Genomic DNA, 17965 nt, shown 5'->3' on the forward strand with positions numbered 1-17965 from the left:
TATATTACATTTTTAGGTGCCAACACAGGGCAAAGAGAGTTGGTGGCATAATATATAATGGCAGAACAGAAAGTGAGTGAGAAGTGAAAAAAGAAAAGAAGCTGTGAGGAAACGAAGAAGGAGGAGGAAAAAAAACCAGGAGCCCTGAAGTTGTGAAATTTAAAGCTACAGCTAGACCTTATAAAGCCGGTGAAAGAGTGTGAAGATAGCGCACATAAAACGGGATGGCAGGGATAGGGAAGATTGGAAAAAAGAGCAAAGCCAAACAGCAGACAGACTGGTGAGCAGAAAAAAATAGAACATGAGTGACAGGAAGGAGGAGGCGAGGATGCAGGAGGAAAAGATCCTAAAGAGGTCAGTCACAGAGTGGTTATGAAACCAACTCTGACCGAATCTGCCGCGTTTTTATGGCACTGGAATTAGAAGGGTGGTGGCTGTGGATGGACTCAAAGAGAGGAGAGAGACTGAACGCATACTGTGCTGCCTTCTTGTTGAGTTTCTCTCCATGTTTGGTACAGGATAAATTGTTTATAATAGCCATTTGTTTGTCATGTTTTCTTTAGATGCCTAACAAGTGAATTTTGATTTGAATATCACGGTACAAATTTCCCAGCTTCACTAAAATAACAAAAAAAATAATACTGTTTTGTGGTTGAATATGGTCTATTACTAAAAAAAGGGCACATTCAAGCCAATGAGCCTCAGGATCTCGTCACAGTATCTGTGCATTAAAAATGCCATCCTTGAAATGCACCCGTTTGTTGTGCATAACATACGCCTGCCCATACCATAACCCCGACACCATCATGAGCCACTTAATCCACAGTGTTCAGCAAAGCGCTCACCCCCACAATACCATACATGCATTTGCCTACTCAAATTGGTTACAACGACAAACTGCAGTTGGTTTGAAACCCCAATAAGGACGAGGATGCAGATAAGTTTCTCTGAGACAGTTTGTGCAGAAATTCTTTGCTTATGCAAATCCGGGTGGCCTGTCTCAAACAATCTTGGAGGTGAAGATGCTGGACGTGTAGGAGCTGGTGCGGTTACATGTGGCCTATGATTGTGAGGCCGGTTGGAAAAGTATGGTAGAGAAAGGAAACATTTCATTTGTGGGCAACAGCTCTGGTGGACATTCCTGCAGTCAGCATGTCTGTTGCTTGCTCCCTCAACACTTGTAACAGCAGTGGCATTGTGTTGTGTGATAAAACTGTACTATGTTTTGGACTGGGCTTTTATTGTGGCCAGCCTAAGGCACACCTGTCATTCTGTCTAATCACCATCTAGAGATGCGTTATCTCGGCAAAGGGGAATTTCTCACTAACACAGATTTAGACATATTTGTGAACAATATTTATGTTTATGGGCGGTGGTTAGCGCGCAGACCTCACAGCTAGGAGACCAGGGTTCAATTCCACTCTCTGCCATCTCTGTGTGGAGTTTGCATGTTCTCCCCGTGCATGCGTGGGTTTTCTCCGGGTACTCCGGTTTCCTCCCACAGTCCAAAAAAAAACATGCTAGGTTAATTGGCGACTCCAAATTGTCCATAGGTATGAATGTGAGTGTGAATGGTTGTTTGTCTATATGTGCCCTGTGATTGGCTGGCGACGAGTCCAGGGTATACTCCGCCTCTCGCCCAAAGACAGCTGGGATAGGCTCCAGCACCCCCGCGACCCTCGTGAGGAAAAAGCGGTTGAAAATGAATGAATGAATTTATGTTTATATCTGTAGAAAAAGGTTTACATTTTTAGCATGAGTTAAGATGGGAGCAAAAAAAAGTGGTGCAACTGAACCTCACATGAACAATCACTTGGCATTGGAGACAGGAAAAACCCAGTTTCGGGAAGAAACTTTGAACAGAACCCAAGCTCTATGGGGTGGTTGTCTGTCTGGACCGGTTTGGTTGTGATAGAGAGACCAAATAAAGGGGAAGAGGGTAAATAGAGAGAACTGTAAGACAGAGAGGGAGGTGGAGAAGAGAACAATGGGCTCAAAACATTCATATCCACAACAGCAATAGATGTTGTTTATCATTCATTATTTTGTTTCTGATTATATATATATATATAGTATATAATTATATTTTTGCCAGTGTCAAGAACATTGGTGTCCCCATGTGACATGCAGTCCTTGACACATGGTCTTGTTGCAGGTGATAGACATAATGGAGGTAGGTTGCAGTCATGACAAAGTGTCCTCACAAACATCACGATAAGTAGACTATCATGGCCTGTCCAGGACATATTTGGAGAAGTACTCAATGTTCCCTGTGTGCATGTGTCTTCACAGCCTCTCATCACATTGTGATTATAGTATCTGCTGCTGTAGGGACAGGGTGGTGTAATATAAACCTGGCATGATGTCTCCATCAAGAGCTGCAATTCATTAATTAACTTGTGTGTGTGTGTGTGCGTTTGAGTGTGTACTTATGTGTGCACTTATTTTACGCTTTCTGGGGCATTTTGGCTCATTGGTGGTTCTGATAAATGATCCAATAGTTTCTTCACATTAGGCATAGGCAGCTATGAGATTCAAACAGTACAATCTTGGGTTTCATGGTATTGTAATTACAGATCTAAAATTTGTTATTTTGAAATATCTTATTCATTCATTCATTTTCTACCACTGCTGGAGCCTATCCCAGTTGTCTTCGGGCGAGAGGCGGGGTACACCCCGGACTGGTCGCCAGCCAATCACAGGGCACATATGTATATACAAACAACCATTCACACTCACATTCATACCTATGGACAATTTGGAGTCACCAATTAATGTGGGAATGTGGGAGGAAACCGGAGTACCCGTAGAAAACCCACGCATGCACGGGGAGAACATGCAAACTCCACACAGAGATGGCCGAGGGTGGAATCGAAATTAGGTCTTTGAACTTAATGAATGAACTTTTCTGTTGAACATTCATTCGTTCATTCATTTTCTACCCCTTTTTCCTCACAAGGATTGCGGGGGTTGCTGGAGCCTATCCCAGCTGTCTTCGGGCGAGAGGCAGGGTACACCCTGGACTGGTCGCCAGCCAATCACAGGGCACATATAGACAAACAACCATTCACACTCACATTCATACCTATGGACAATTTGGAGTCGCCAATTAACCTAGCATGTTTTTTGGAGTACTCGGAGAAAACCCACGCATGCACGGGGAGAACATGCAAACTCCCCACAGAGATGGCCGAGGGTGGAATCAAACTCCAATCTCCTAGCTGTGTGGCCTGCGCACTAACCACTCAACCATTGTGTAGCCTTTTTTAAACAATATACAGTAATAGAACGTGGGGGACCACACACCTCAGCATCCATGGGAAAGTCTATTCCTCTAGGAGGGGCTCAGAGTACAGTTGCTGTTCCTTCATATCAAGAGGCACCAGTTGAGGTGGCTCCCGAACGCCCATCACCATAAGACATGCTGGAGGGATTATGTCTCACAGTTGGCCGAGAAAAGCATTGATTTGTTTGCTTCTTTGCTTCCATTTCTGGGACATGTAATTGTTGTCAGCAAGTAGTTGCTAAGTAGTTACTTAGTAAAAAGTAAAAGGTTAATACTAAGGATGGCCGATAACCGATGATATCTGCCTGATATCAGCATAAAAATATGATATCGGTAGACATCGATAACGGATTTTTTCCCAAAACCGATATTTAAAAAATGCTGAATCGATGAACATTAATGTTGACTAGGATGACACCATAGGGTGTTCACATAGAGTGCAAGCCCACCTCCTTAGTGCTTTCCATCAGCTCTTTAGTCAGCTAGCTCCTCACATTAGCTTCTGGGATGCTAGCTCTTAGCCATTCAGTAAAGCACAATTTGAAGCCCTACGTTTTTGTCACCTCATAGATCTTGCTTAGTAGTAAATTAACGTTCTCCATGATAATAGAAGGTCCTGAAGGATTGAATCTCCACTTCCTTGCGAGCTGGTTGGCTTTCATCTAAAGGTGTGTCGCTGACGCTTCAATATCAATAGACAGGGAATCACACATGGCGCTCACGGAACGTAAAAATATGCTTCAATCAACAAACAGAGCTGCTTGAAAGGCAGCCACTCTTGGCGACTGTGTTTTAATTCCACTACAATACATATGTACATACATGTACATCCATACCTAGATAGTTTATCACTCTCCAAAAGAAATTCACATTTCCAGCAGCTCTGCAAAAATGGGCTTCCATGTTTGCACCACGCAAAGGATGACCTCATCAAACCGCCTCTCAAGCGTGTAAACAAATGACAGTTGTCACCAGTAGCCGATTAGCTTGCGCCTTCCAACCATCCATTTTCTAGATATGCCGCCTATCCTCAGTAGGAATGTAAGGCAGTAAAATCTGACGCTGTGCGTGTGCGCTCGATTAGGAGGATCTGTGGGGACGTCTCTGAAAATGCTGCTCTTTCATTTGATATGGGGTGTATTTTCAATCGTATATATGTTTATTAGGTCTTCATTTTTGCATTGGATTGAGTGAACACCTTGAGTCATACGACAGCTTCCAATGTTAAGTCCAACTTTAACTTATTAGAGATAGGATAAAAATTTTGATATAATTTCACTTTAATATCTGTAGATAAAATGTCATTATCACATACTACAGTATTAATTGGCCCTGTACCCTAAAAACCGCCCATGAATGATACGGGAAAAGGCCGAAATGATACTGTGTCAAAGCCCAGGGTAATGATACTGATAAAATATAGAGTTTAACCATGTCCAGTATCAGCCCCCGTAGCTGTCCACTCAGAGCGCGCTGCTCTGGTATCGTGCCTGTGAAACAACCAATCAGAGAACAGCGCACGAGCGTGAACACACAGTTTACACTGTTTAAATATAATACATGTAATAAACTGAAAATTTGCTGGAAACAAAATGGTCTTTTGATTAAATAGTACGTGATAATAAGCTCATGATTAAATAGTATGTGATAATAAGATGCCAGTATCAGCCTGATCTGATCTGATACTGACACTTGGGGGCATGATACCTGGCCTGATACCAGACAAACCATGTGATAACCTATAATTCAAGCCTGGAAGGACTGTGTACAGTGTGATGTAAAAACCAATATACGTAGCATGCCGCTGCAGTGGCGATGGCCAGGGGTGGCCGTGACCACCCCACCGCTTATTATTGGACCAGCCTTTTTTTTCAATTTCTTGTTAATTGCAATGCCTGGTACCACTACAGGTGTTTTACCTGAAGAATATAACAAACACGACAACATGGTATGCCTAAAAGCAATGTTTTTTTACAGTACCTTTAGTTGTACTAGGCAATAAAGTGAACAAATAAGTGAAGAAACAAGGCTGGTCTAATCATTTTTCCCCAGACTGTATGTGAGTAATGGTCTCACCTTGGCCACCCCAATGAAACATTTCTGTCTCCGCCACTGCTGCTGCACTAAGAGTGCTCGCTCGCGCTACATGAAAATGATGAAACTTGATTTTCTTCCCTAGACTTTTGATTGTCCAAAAGCAAATTGAATGGCTATTTTTAAAACAAATGTCAGAGCCCAAGCCTAATGGCAAGTATTTCTCAGATGTTGTACAATGTAGTTTACAGCCATGTTGACAAGCTAACTGCTGATGCTCTACTCATTAGCTTCACAACACATGTGTTCATTCCATCACAGGAGATACTGTATGTCATGTTACACATATCGGTATCAGATGATATCGCCATCGGAAATTGAGAGTTGGAAAATATCGGGATATCTGTTATCGGCAAAAACGCCAATAACGGACATCCCTACCACTTATCCCTGTCTTCTGTCTCGTTCAGAATCATACGATAACGGCCGACAACCATATCAGCGCGGTAATCATGAAACGTATGCCTTCAATGTTTTCACCACGTGTCAATACATGTTTGTCTACACTACAAGCAATTAAACAATGCCATTTACGACTTATTAGGTGATGATTTTCACATAAACATGTTGCAAATGTACTTAAATACTGTTACATGCTTACACGTCAGTTCAATAGCTGCAAAGCCATTGAAATCAACATATTATGGGATGCAGAACGAGGGGTACACATCTCATCACACCGGCACCGCTTGATGTTAACGAGGCAGCTAATGTCACTGCTAACTATGGTTAAACTGCTGACTTCTGGCAAGACAGCTCGTGTCTGTGGTTTCAGCAGATCGAAGCCCATTTCCAAATGCAAGGAATAACACAGGACATGACAAATTATTTCCACATAGTGACCGCACTGCACCTCCACTTTCTCTCATACCGTAGCACGGTATGATGGACTACTTGAGTGGCTTGAAGCTGTGGCTTTTTCATACCATTGTATACCTTGAAATCGGTAAGCAGCCCATGTCTACTTGAAAAAAAAAACAACTCAAAATTGTCAGTTCATTTGGAGCTGTTCATACATACAAATATGTATAATCCTGCCCGGTCATTTATCTTTCAGTCAAGAAAAGAAAACACATGGTTTGCTTTTTCTTTAACCATTAAAATACACTTGATGTGTGCTGCTTTCCTGCAGGGAAAAGGCTAACCAACTGCTAACTACCTTCAGTATTTCTGGCTTCTCCTCCTTTTACAGGGCCTCTTCATCCTCCTCCACCCCCTTGTTCTTGCACACAGTCACACACACACCCACATTGTATACATGTGTGCGTGTGTGTCTGGGTGCTCACACTCTTTCAAAGATACATGAGAACACACACAAATCCTTACACACACACACACACACACACACACATTCCAAATCGCTGGGCTGAGACGGTATGTGAACAAAGCACAGACAGAGAGAAAGAGAGAGGCCAGTGATTACTGCAGGAGAGAGGAGAGAGAGGGCTAGCTCATGCCAGCTCTACTCCCAATGACCCCCCCTTATATATATATATATATATATATATATATACCTCAATGTTGCTGCAAGGAAGAAGATGCTCTGGCTTATTAGCGATAGAATCAGGGACACACGCATGCCGAAAATTACAACCACTGCAAGCACAATAATAAACAAACTGTGTGTTTATCAAAATTGAGTATACCGAGTGTTATTTTTTTTGTAAATGTATAATTTTTTATACAGCTCATTAGATACTACTATACTATACTAGTCTTTTTGTTGTTTGCAGTCCAACATCTCTCAGTCCTCTACAGAGTATCCAAAGTTGCCGTAGCTACGGTATAACACAGGCAAGCACAACACATTCATTTTACAAGCCGGCGCTCCAGAAGAAGCCAGCTCCCCGGGCCGCCATATTTATCATGTTGCTGGCTGGAGTCCTTTTCATGTAAAATGGTCGGTAAAACCTTCAGTCAAGACATCCACGCGCCTGGATACTGTAAATCATCAGTCCCCGACAGCTTGTATCTCTTTATTGCCACATGGAGAACAGCATCAAGCTTGTGTACTGTAAGCGAAGCCAAGTGCGGTCTTTGGTAACATCTTAGTATTTTACCTCTTTGACATCATCAGGCTTTAGAAGGAAGGCGCAAGATGTATCAGTATTAACACTGTGGTTCTGCCATACTGTTTTCACTATGATGGTTGTACCACATCTTATCCTTTGATAGTCTTAGTAGACCTTTGACATAGTATCTGGGAACCTGGAATGCTATATCTGGTAAAAGTGAAAATGTACTATAATACTAATCTACTAACTGTTACCAGGCCACACAGCTCGGAGTCCCGAGTTTGATTCCACCCTCAGCCATCTCTGGGTGGAGTTTGCATGTTCTCCCCGTGCATGTGTGGGTTTTCTCCGGGTACTCCGGTTTCCTCCCACATTCCAAAAACATGCCACGTTAATTGGAGACTCCAAATTGTCCATAGGTATGAATGAGAGTGTCAATGTTTTTTTGTCTATATTTGCCCTGTGATTGGCTGGCGACCAGTCCAGGGTGTACCCCGCCTCTCGCCCGAAGACAGCTGGGATAGGCTCCAGCACCCCCTCATGAGGATAAGCGGTAGAAAATGAATGAATGAATAACTGTTACCAGGTCTGACAGCCTCATTCAGCCTTTAAATTAGCACCTGACAACTATGAATGCTATATAAACTATGGCATCTTTACTCAAGTTGTCTATCAACGTCTTTGCTTTTTTCCCCCAAAAGGAGCTAGAGATCAAAGTCTTATGCATCTTGTGTGCAAATTTCAGATTTGTCGGCAATGTTTTTCTGTCCCAGTAGGGAGCAACAGTTCTGTTTTCCTCCGATCGGAAGAAGAAGACAGAAGTTGCTGAATTGTGCGCTGACAGATGGCTATGGATCTGTTGCAATCGCGACGGACATGGATGATGTTGGTGACGCCGTTGTTGTACATCTGGAAATAGTTCAGCACATGCACACATCTGTAAATAGTTCAAACAAATGCAAACATCTGTATATTGATTATGCTTTGTGTTATGTTTTAAATCTGTCAATAAATGTAATTATTTTGTCAAAATAGCCTTTTCTCTGTTGTTTTTGTTTCATAAAAGTAAACCGTTCAAAATATGGACGTGTGTGTAACATTGTGCTTGAATTTGCTTTTCTGCGGAAAAAGCTAATTTTCTTGCATTTTCACTGAAACCACCCAGTGTTCTATCGATTTATAAAGACCAACAACAACATCCAAAGAACTGCAGGCCTCACTTCCCTCCCTTAAGGTAAGTGTTCATGACTCCACCATAAGAAAGACACTGCATAGCAGCGTTCCAAGACGAAAACCACTGCTGAACAAAAAAAAATTAAGGCGTTTCTCAATTTTGCAAGAAAATATCTTGGATGATCCCCAAGACCTTTGGGAAAATACTCTGAATGACAACAATTTTGTACAGCACTGTAAGAGACGCATTGCAAGTTATGGCAAACACTTGATTGCAGTTGTTGCTGCCAAGGGTAGACCGGCCCGTTATTAAGTTTGGAGGTAATCACTTTTTCCAAACTGCTGTAATACTTACAGTTCTGCCTTAGGACAATGTATAGGAAGTCAAGAGATAGAACCTGTCTATTGAGGTAAAAATGTTCATGTACTGTGTTAGTTAAAATGATAGGTGTGGGTTTTTATCCCAATATTTTGGTCTATATAACTAGTGATATAAACAGAAGTAGAAGTCAGCCAGGCATGCATGGTTCATGCTAATGTGTCTGCTCATTGCTTTGCTATCACTTGCCAACATTTGCATGTTTATTGCCGACAGAAAGGGACCTGCTCCAGAGCCTCACATCTCCAAATATTTGCAAATAAGAAGACAAAAATATGCACTATTTTGTATGATATCCGTCGTCTCTTTTGTCTGGGCCCTGCTATTAACACACTAATCTCTCCAACCTGTCTTATGTCTTCTTCTTACCTAATTTCATTTCTTTTGCTCTTGTTAGTGCTCTTTTTTTTATTAGTATTAGCAGTCTGACAAGAGTGACGTTCACATGTAAGAGTTGCAGAGTTTATCTTGCCTGTTTTGTACAAGTGAAGCCCCTCGATGCCGCGGTTCCATAGGGGGTCATCGCTCATAATTCTTAGACTGCATTGAAACCTCATATCTTTCCATCTTTGTGTATATGAATAACACAGGAAATTGCTGCTTGAGAATAATACTTCACCACAAGCTGGATTCATTACATCAGAAGAAATAATGGGGATGAAACATGTTGTAACTTTTCATTTGTTTTATTACCACCACCAAGCACAAAAAGCAGGAGTTCTATTGAGTTCTAGTGGGACTTTTGATATAAAATATCATTTATATATATATAAATTATGGTTGTCTACTGCCTTGTTCCTTTCATAGCACACACTACTGGTTGCAGAAACAGCCACTCACCACAATGTGCATGATGCTTATTTTTTTTGTTAATAGTCCAGCCTTGGTGGAGTTCTGGCTTAACAACAAAAAATGTATATTGCCAACTACTGCCCCATTCTTGTCATAGTACACACTATTCTAGACATTACCACCCACTGCAGTATAATTGGGCAAACAAACAAATACAATGCTCCACTTTTTTACCCTGGCGTAGGCCAAGCTAACAATGAAAAGGCCAACCACTGACTCATTCTTGTCACAATGTACACTGCTGATTGCAGAAACTGCCGCAATGTAGACAAACATGTCAATTTTTGTAAATAGTTCTGTCTTCAGTTCAGTCTGGTTACACAATAAAACAAAAAATCTTTTTCTTGGCAGAGTGTACGTTACTGCTTACAGTAGCTGCCACTGACAGACGTACAAATACGGCACGGCACTGTTTTTTTTTTTTTTTTTACTATTGCTAATAGTTCAACCTTACCAGAGGTCTGCTTCCACAATAAAAACAAATATTGCCATCTGCAGCCTTGTTCTTGTCGTCGCTGGACAATGTCGTAAACAAACTATTACTATTTTACACTTGTGATAATAGGTTAAACTTTGCTTCAGTCTGGATTCATAATAAAAACAAAAAAATGCCATCTCCTGTCTCGTTCTTGTCATAGCACACATTTACAATTGCAGGACCTTCAACACACCACATTGAGTTGTTCTTCGTAGACTATGTGCTCCTGCATGATCTGTTTAAAGACACTCCAATGGCCGTGGCCATAAATAATAAGATTTAGCTCAATTAGGGTCCTCTTGAGGATTCCCAACAAGAAGAGAGGCTGCAGTTAGCCTGCGGTAATCCACGCCAGCTCTGCTACCGCCGCTTGGCCTGTTGGTGGATTACACCCTCAGGTCACAGTTTATCCTTTACGTAAACTATCTGCGGCGGCTGGTGGTGCGGAGTTGAGTCGAGCGGACACCTCCTGGCTGGATAACATCTGATCCGTCAGCTACTTGACGAAGACCAGGACCACACTGCGACTTCCTCCGGCATCACATTCATCCATCTTCCTGCTCTTGCTCGGGATCCCTATCGCACGTCGGCGCTGGAAGGGCAACACTATCTTTGTAACGCATGCTGAGAAATGGCCATGTTGCCGTCTGATACGCTGGGTGGGCTGCACAGCACATATTTGTAATACCACACAGGGGGAACATCTTCATCACTCAGATGGAAGACTGACGATTTACAGTCAAAATTGTTGGACAAATGGACATTGTGACTATTTCCATGTAAACAATAAAAATGTCACATGGAGAAAAACGGTGGACAGGTTTCGAGTTAAGTCTACAATTCATGTTAATGAGTTTGTACTTCTTGTTTTTGTTCTCGCCCTGTTGGCTTGATAGGACCCTCATGAGGTATTGAGCAGCTTCTGGGACTTTCATTTGGATTTTTTGAAATAGCTTCTCAGGCTAGCAGATAGCTAACTAATTAACGACTTTTAATGTGAAACATAAATGACAATCCCAAATCACAGAGAGGAAGTCCCACACTCGGCAGACATGCTTGTTCTGGATGCTGCAGCGAGGGTGGAGCTGATCGGCGTTATGAAGCAAGTATTGATTGGAGCACCCCTACTTTTTAAGTCACAAAATGTCCTTAGCAAGCTTGCTCATAAAATGGCAACTGGAGCTGGTAGTCAGCTCCGTATCTAGTCTATGATGTCATCAGCGGCTGACTCAAAAATGTTAACGCAAAACATGTTTTAATTTTTTTTTACCTGCAAAAAACAACTGGAAATGCATACAGTGTGTGAAAAAAGTGTTTGCCCCCTCCTGATTTATTTTGCATCTTTGTCACACTTGAATTATTTGCAATTTATTATTGAATTTATTGAAAAAGTACAACTTTATTCCCATAGGATCGCAATGTTTCCTCAAGACGCTACACAAAATTTTTCTTGAAAAAAAATGACTTAATTGGAATAAGATTGCTTCTTTTTTCCTCATAAGACTTGCAAACTTGTTCTTGGAAAAATTAAACTTTGTTCTCTCAATATTGTGACTTTTTTTCGCATGTTTGCAACTTAATCTTGTAAGATTATATATTTTTTCTTCTCAAAATTATCTCAACTTATTCTTATAAAATAAATACTACACTTTTCTGTAAAAACACACAACTTTTGTCGCCGAAGGTTATGACACATTTCTTCTCATAAGAATACACATTTTTCACGAAAAAAAAACCCATAACAAACATGACTAACTTTATTCTTGTAAGAATGTAATGTTTTTTTTAGAAAAAAATCTCAATTCTACTAAGTTTGCAACTCTGAGTTTGCAATATATTCTTGTAAGAGTAAGACTTTGTACAACAGCAGGACGGCAACTTTTTTTCTTAAAACTATTTAACTTTCTATCATTGCAAGGCCTTGTTATTTAGTTAAGAGTTAGTTTAAGGAATGTCTTATTGTTTTCAACATTAGACTAGTTAACTTATGTATGATGTTGTGAATTAAAACACTGCCTTCGCAATGAATAAAGGTTTTATGATGGCAAATCTGCGTGTTAATCTGTATGATCAGCCTTTTTATCGCCACTTGAGCAACTATATGACAGAAAGCGTAGCTTTGTTGAAGAGGAATGGAATGTCTCTGGTAGAGGTGTGGTCCCTCTGTCTGTCTGTCGGTGTGTCTCTTTTGGGTTTCCATTTTATGGCGTGTCGCTGAGGCACGCTCAGATATAGTTTCATTCCCCTTTGGCAGAGCTGGGCCTCGCTTGCTGACAGCAGGTTTTATTTGATGTGGACGTCCCGTGTTGGGTTTCAGCACGCTGGCTTCAACATATGATCTCCATTATGATCGAGGGAGGAGGAGGAGGAAGGCACGCTTGGTGGATGGATGGTGGACGAGGAGAGGAGGAGGGGGTGAGGAAGGAGAGATGGAGTGAAGCCAACAGATGGAGAGTGGTGTAGAAGTGTGACGGTGGGCAGAGCAATAATGGATCAAGTGGGTGAGGAAGAAGAATGGGGGGAAGGATGGATTGGATTAAATACATTGAAAGCATCGTTGGTCACCACTCCTTGCTCTTCACCTCACAGAGCATACTCATTGGACACAACATTAGGTACACTCGCACAATTCAAGACTTTTTGGAGAGCTGTTCCAAAAAGTCAATCTTTACCAACAATAACAATAATAGGCATCTTTGGGTGACTTCAAAAGGCACTACATAATTTAAAGTCATTATTGGAATTAAAGTCAATATATTTATATAAAAATAAAATAAACAATTACATTATTTGGTGGTTTCTCCGGGTACTCCGGTTTACTCCCAAATTCCAAAAACATGCTAGGTTAATTGGCGACTCCAAATTGTCCATGGGTGGAAATGTGAGTGTGAATGGTTGTTTGTCTATATGTGCCCTGTGATTGGCTGGCGACCAGTCCAGGGTGTACCCCGCCTCTCGCCCGAAGACAGCTGGGATAGGCTCCAGCACCCCCGCGACCCTCGTGAGGAAAAGCGGTAGAAAATGAATGAATGAATTATTTGGTGGATATCAAAATTCATACTATTTATAATTTCATAAGATGCACAAACAGAGATTCAAACCCCCGATCTCCACACAGCGCAGCCAACATGCTAATCATTATTTGTCAGACAAGTATATTATTATACAGTACTGTATGTTGCAGTTTGATGCTAATATTTTGTCCATCCAATGTAAGCTAAGAAGGCCATGCACCATTAAGGTCTGTGCTGGATTTAATGGTGCAGTGGTACCTAATAAGATGTAAACCCGGATGCACATCTTCAATGACTTGCACTCAGTGGAAGCTTCCTATTTTAATTAAGATGCTTGGTTAATAAACGTGATAATAAACTTGAAATCCTACATACCATAATAAGTACATATTACAGTTCAATGCGGTGTAAGTTTTATTTATAGTTCCACTGACATCCATTTTTACAAAACTATATCTGTGAGGAACTCTGGCGCCGTCTTTTTTAATCAAAGTGTCAACATATTTCATCACACAATAAACTTTATGAGCCAGCAGCTCCTAAAAGGATGAGGAGGAGGAGGATGCTCATCTCCGCACAACACCAAAATGACACCAAAACAACTATTAGCTCTGCGTACACAACACTGATGGGATACAGAAAGCACCTTGTGAAACTTCACTACACGTCCACATTATTCATGGATCGACTAAGTGATAGATATTAAAGCAACAGTAAGGAACATTTTGTGCTCCCCCTACAGTCAAGGTTGTGTTTAATTCCGTAGTTATAAAATGAGCATCTAACGGTGATGTTAGCATCAATGCTAAAGCTAACAAAACACGTCCAATGAGGATGTGCATCTCTGTGTATTTATAGAATATATTTTTTTAGCTATTATTTTTAGCTATTTTCACAGGTATACACATATATATAAACACTTAGCACTGTCATGCTCGGTGTTGACATACTAACATTGCTAGCATGTTAACTTTGGCAAAGTAGCATTTTTAGCCATTTCTATAGGTATACACTTAGCATGATCATACTCAGTGTTTCTCAGCATTGCTAGCATGCTAAGATTAGCATGGTAGCATTTTTATCCTTTTTTAAAGATAGACACACACACATATATATAAACACTTTTTTCATGTTAATGTTAGCATTGCTAGCATGCTAACATTAGCAATCTAATTCAGTAGATAAAATATATGTAGGAGTAATATTTATGGTGTAAATCATTTGATTTTACTCAATACTTTACTTAAAATCTGTATTTTATTACTGTATTGTTCTTGACTACTTTTTGGGATCAATGAAGTATTCTGATTCTGATGAGACAATTATAATGACTCATAGTATTAGCTATTTTTTCCCAACCGTATATAATGCTAGCACAATTGCTAAAGCTAACAACACATTGGTGGCCAAAATATTTATGTGATTGTATTTATTTATTACTTTCACACCCTATCATACACAAGATATGTATACCTTTTAAATTGTACTTTCATTTAATTTTTGTTGAGTTTAATTTGCAATATCCTGCTCTTGTATTGTGTGTGATCAATACAGCATTTCAATGTCAGCATCCATGCTAAGGCTAGCACAACACACAGGGAATCCGAAAAAATATTTGCATACAAAGAATGCAGTTCAATAATATTTTTTTTACATTTGACTACTTCCTAGGATCAACATCGTAGTGATGATAGACAATGCTGACATTTATTGCTCCCCATTCTGACTCAGCAACATGTGCACCAATGCTAAAGCTAACACAACACACATTGGTGTCCTGGCCGCTCCACCAATATAAATAAATATCAAAGGGGGGGAAAGCTTCTGGACTCCGTATTACAAGCCAGGATAGCAGCAAAATAAATCTAAAAATAAATAATAAAAGCGAATTACTGATTGTTCCTTTAATGAAGCCTGAAACCATCCTTTTATGTCATAAAGTGCAGTTAGAATATAGTAACATACGTAACATAAGCATTATGTTAGTAGATCATTTTCTGCATCACCTCGACTAGACTAGACATTTATTAGCATTTACACAAAATTATACTCATTTTAACATTATCACCGGTACATACACGGCAGTTTATTGCAAATAACAGCAGCACGTTGCTCATTTGGACATAGACTCCCATCTTGTTTTCATAATAACTTTGGTGGGGGTAGCTGATATTTATTGGATATAACTATTTTCATTGGATAATTCCTTCTTATCGGTCAGAAGCTGTAGTTATTTACTTCAAAATGGACTCATTTCTTATTCCAGCGGAGGGGGGACAGGCGCCTGACTTGAACAGCTGCTTCATGACCCAAAAAACTGTCAGTCTTTCCCTGGAATAAATTGTGGACTGTACCACTCATTGGCACAGGGGTGGCTTTTACTAAGCACCACATTTTATCCAGCTTTAAAACATGTTGTAGGTTGATGTTATCGATTTAAATGCAAAATACGGATGTAGTCAAACGCATATATTTCAGATTTTATTTGATTTGTCGTGTTTTATGATTCAATTGCAACACTATTTCCAAGCGTCTACCCCTCGCTGTCGCAGGAGAGCGTGGTGTGGCCTCATAGTAGAATCAATTCACAGAGAGGGCAGCTTGAAACCGGCCAACACGCCAGAGAGAGTGGCGTGTTGGCCGGCTAGGAGTTTTAATAGTCCGGGGGTAGCATCCGGGCTGTGTGTACATGTCTGTCCACGCCTGTTAAACACTCACTAACTTGGCTGATTGCCTCTTTTTGTTGTTTTAGCCGATATTTAGCACAGTAAAAGTTGTCCACGCGTGGATCCTACTATGCTTGCATGGTCACCTTCATGATCAAAGTGACGAAAATGCATTTAAAGGACCACTTCTCATATAAAATGTCATTTAACTCATTCAGTAAAGTCGACTAGCTCCCTCGACCAAATGGCCAAAATATGACAGTGTCAATATTTTTAAATATACCAACTGGCCACTTTGCTGCACAATTTAAATTTAAGTATTAATTCACATTATTTTGTGTTTATTATTGTAATTTGCAGTGGTGTAGAACTCTACTGCATCATACCGAGGTGTTCATTTTTAATTTAAGTTTCTGCATTTTATGACAATGAATATTAAATTAGTACAAATCTATTTGTGCTTAATTATCATCTTATTTTGGAAATATTAGTTTTCTTTTTACTTTGAGTTTAATATTTTTGATACTATTACAGTTTGTTTTTTGGAAAAGTTCCCTATTTACTAAATCAATAATATTGTAATTTTATTATTTTAATATTATGTACAGCATTTATACATGTGTACCCACAGGCCGTCACATTAGATACACCAGTACAATGACATTTAAATACTTATTGATATTGTTGCGTTAATTGTTGTATGTGTAGTTTCCATTAGTGTAGAAATTCACTGCATCATACTGGCATCATATTTTGACCCGCTCAGGAAACCAAAATATTAGAAACAACTCTGTGTGATGCAGCAAACTACTCTGTGTGTGCGTGCGTGTGTGTGCGTGCGTTGAGTCCTGAAGCAGGTCTGTCCAGATAAGAGCATCACATGACTCTCTGGCACATTGTCATCATCATCTTCATCATCATAATAATAATAATAGAGGTGCTGCCAAACCTGGAGGCATAGCTCCCCCTGTAGGTGACTAGCAGTAGTACCACGACCCCCGGCAGGCATTGTTGTGTATCATCTTAACCACTTTTACTACTTTAAATACACTTTCTTTTTCTTCGTAACTATATAGCAACTAGCTAGTCATATCTTATATTCGTATAGCTATAAAATAGGAGATTGTACATATATAAGCATGAATGTACTTACCTTTGTAGACGCTATTCGCCTGTAGGTCACAACACAAAGCCCCCATGGTCAGCATTAAATTCATGTTACGCTTTTATGTGTCTGATATTACTTTCATTTGTTCTCTTTTTTCCTGCTGATGTCTTCATGTGGCTCTATTTGGTCTTTAATAGCTCCACCACCTGTGTCCAATTGTGTCACCTTTATTAACTTCCCCACTTCCGCCTTCCTATTTCTTTCACTTCCTGATATTAAGGACATTTTGAATATGACCAGCCAACAATTACAAATAGTAATAATAAGCCAACTGTCGTAGTCGATCTTCTTAGGGCTACATATGGCACTGAAATGTTGGATTTTTTTTTAACTGTGCTCCTGCGTTCCTTTTATTGTTTTCATTGTTTCCTGCACACCAGCACCAGTCAGATATAAACGTCCGGTGTCTGGCCGGAAATTGTTTGCAATGTGACGCCAGCGTGTGTCGTTGACGGTTTGTTGAGAGCAGGCCAAGCGGGTCAAGATACTGAAGAGGTACTACACAAGGCAATTGGTCTCTCGTTACCATAAGTGAGTGTACTGTGTGTACTACAGCAGAACATCAGAGTCATGAGTCATGTCCTTACTCCCTTACTCCACCGTGGCTGTTGTCATCACAGGAGGTCTTCCACTGGCAGATGATACCTTCATGGACTGCAAGAACTTTCACTTTCCACAGTTCACCTGAACAGACACAGTCATTTGGCTCGCCCTAAATAATGCACTGATTCATTAATTAATTATAGCATTTGCAGGAGCACTCATGTAATTAATACAGAGTGCTCATGTAATAATGAAATTAATACCGAACACTCATATAATAGTAAAGCAATAATTAAT

General features: G+C 40.3%; 1 long non-coding RNA gene across 1 annotated transcript in view; it reads right to left on the minus strand.

Annotated features, from left to right (window-relative positions):
- Nucleotides 1-17313, minus strand: part of LOC131129122 (uncharacterized) — a 30829-nt gene extending 13516 nt beyond the window's left edge. Inside the window, exon 1 of the long non-coding RNA XR_009129760.2 lies at nt 17111-17313. This is a non-coding gene — a long non-coding RNA (uncharacterized LOC131129122). The remainder of the gene's footprint in view (nt 1-17110) is intronic.
- Nucleotides 17314-17965: the final 652 nt, after the last annotated feature.

Source organism: Doryrhamphus excisus, linkage group LG4 (genome assembly GCF_037039965.1).
Source record: "Doryrhamphus excisus strain RoL-2023G ecotype Guam linkage group LG4, RoL_Dexc_Guam_v1.1, whole genome shotgun sequence".
Classification (NCBI taxonomy): Eukaryota; Metazoa; Chordata; class Actinopteri; order Syngnathiformes; family Syngnathidae; genus Doryrhamphus; species Doryrhamphus excisus.